The following is a 2,810-nucleotide window of genomic DNA, read 5'->3' as shown; positions in this document are numbered from 1 at the left end:
GGGCTAGTCCCGCCCCCTCCCAGCCGCACGTGGCAGTGTTTATCGGCACCGCCCCGCCCCCCGCAAGCGGCCCGGGGAGGGGCGGGGCCGGGTTGGGGGGCGGGGCCCAGACTGGGAGGCGGGGCCGGGAGGTGGGGGCGGGGCCATAGAGCTGTTGGTGCGAGCAGCGGTGAAACCTGGTCTCGGGGTGTTTGCGTGTGTATACACACAAATAGCATACATATATATATATGTACACATGTAGTGAATTTATAGACTGTGCATGAACACGTTTTTATATCTTCACATTATATATATAAAACATGGAATACAAATATATATAAAAATAACGCGTATTTCAATTCCATTTATAACGGTTACATTAGATTCATTGACACAAATAATATAAATATTTACACAGACGTGTTTTTAAATGCTGCATATTGTATTTATGTATATCTTTTATATATGCATATATTTTATATATGTATATATTTGTACATTATGTATATATTATATGTACCTATGTATCAGAAAATTGTATCTTATTTGTAGAAAGAGATAAATTTAGAATTGTGAAAACATACATAATATATATGTTTTATAGAGTTCTATATAGAGAACATTATATAGAGAGATAATATTATATATAGAATGTTTTCTAAATGTATATTTTGTGTGTATCTATTTTATATCTGTGTAATGTTTGATGTATGTATATCATGTTTTATGTCTGTATATTTTATATATATGGATGTGCATTATGTTCTTATATACAATGCTATTTTAAAATATTTTATAGATAAATATGCACGACAGATACATACATACATATGAAGCAATATAATATATGCAAATATGTAATATATAAATATGGCTTATTAGGTGCATGCACTGGTATGTGTTAGAGAAGGTTGTATGTGTTGAATATTAAAAACACTGGGTTTTTTACATTCGAGCCCTGGCTGGTGTGTTACATTCGCAGCCAGAAATGCACTGTAGCTCATTTTGTAAATACAGCACTGGGGAAGGCTGCACGTGCAGACGCGGGCAGGGGGCTCTGGTACTGGAAGCCTTGGTCACCCTGGTCACCCCATCACCATCTGCTGTGGCTTGTCTGGGTGGCTGTGACACCGGGGTCGGTGGGAGGAAGAGTGAAGGCCCAGCACCTAAAAGTTCCATGACTGAAAGGTGTCTGCATCCCCCGGGGACAGAAGGCACCTGAGAGCGGTGCTGAGCTGCAGCACATGCAAAAATTAAAATCCAAAAATGAGGACACCTCCTTCTGCCCATCTGATCCACTCCTTGGAGGCAGTGGTCACACCTTCCCTTACAGCCAGTGCCAGGGGATATTGTTTAAGCTACAAGAGTGCTCTGAGCTGCAAAATCATTTTGGTGGGTTTCTTCTGCAGTTTAAGTGCCTTGTGCCTTCGGCAAGCGAGCATCTTCCAACAGCATCACTGCAGGTGACACCACTCTCCATGTGCCAGGAGACCCCAGAGGTGACCAGGTCTGCAGCAGTGGAGCTGCCTGGGGTGAGGCCACCTCCTAACAGCACCATTGTGTGTCCCCAAACGGCTGCAGCTGCCTGTCACCCACGTTCTGCCTGCAGAGTGGGTTAAGCCAGGTAGATCCATGTCACTGAAAATATCTTCTTCCTTTCAATGAGGATCGCTCCGCAACTCTGAAGCACAGGTCAGGTTTGGTCTGCAGAAGAGGATGGAGGGAGAAATGAATGTTAGGGAAGGCAGACACAGGGATTGATTTGTCCCGTCTCTTTTAAAAGCCATTGTGACCTGGGGTGACAACCAACAAAAACTTTCAAGCGCGCATCAGCAGCCAAGGAGCTGCTGGTGCTCTGCAGCAGCTGGACTGAAAGCACCATGTCAGACCATGAGCCCGCAGGAGCCGTGGATTCAGCTGAGCAGGGGGTGTGTTAAAACCTTTGGAGATTTAAACATGGTGTGGAAGAAGAGCTACTGCCATTGGCACTGTATGATAGCTCGAACTCAGGGTGAAAAATTTTATGATTGAAAAAACACAACAAAAAATCCCAAGAGTGGAGCTTGCTGCACAGACACGCAGGTACAGAGCCGGCGTCAGCCAGGCTGGACCTGCCGCAGGCACCAACATTTTAGAAACACCACCCAGACAGAAATCGGAGCTGCTGCTCCGGAGCACAGACCCTTTCCCCAGAGATCAAAATAGATGTGCTCATGGCCGAGCTGCTCTGCTTCCACCAGCCAGGGATGGTGCAATGGCCTGCACGGAGCAGGTGGCAGAAGAGCAGCTCCCTCCAGAGCTGCTCCTCCAAGCACCTTTCCACACCGGCGTGTTTCAGGGCAGCAGCCTCCATGCACAGCCTTTCTGTCCTTAAGCATTTACTTAACAGGTACCACACGTGTTCAACCTCTGCCTTTGGTCCTTTTGGGGTTACCAAACCTGTGCATGTGCCTGGGAAGGTGTAGAGATTTCCAAACCAGCCCAGAGGAGGTGTCTGTTTTGTCCAAACTTGGTACATCTGTAACCAATTGTGGCTTCTTACTTAAGGATCTGTGAATCAACAGCAGAGGGATTAAAAGCAGTGTGTTTAGCTGCAAAAGGAGAATGTCTCCCTTCTTACGCCAGTGCAGTGGCTCTTGCAGGGGCCTTGTTGCAGCATGTCCATCACAGCTGGCGCTACCAGCTCTGCAGATGCACCGCACGGCTGGCCTGGTGTGCACATGCATGACACGTTGCACAAACATCAAAGCAGCCTCTTATGCCTCCTCTTGGAGCTCCTGCACACAACCCCACGCCCCAAACCTTGAAACCCTCCAAGGCTGTGCTCC

This window comes from Patagioenas fasciata, chromosome 2, assembly GCF_037038585.1.
Source record: "Patagioenas fasciata isolate bPatFas1 chromosome 2, bPatFas1.hap1, whole genome shotgun sequence".
NCBI classification, from domain to species: domain Eukaryota; kingdom Metazoa; phylum Chordata; class Aves; order Columbiformes; family Columbidae; genus Patagioenas; species Patagioenas fasciata.
Note: the sequence above shows the minus strand (reverse complement) of the source record.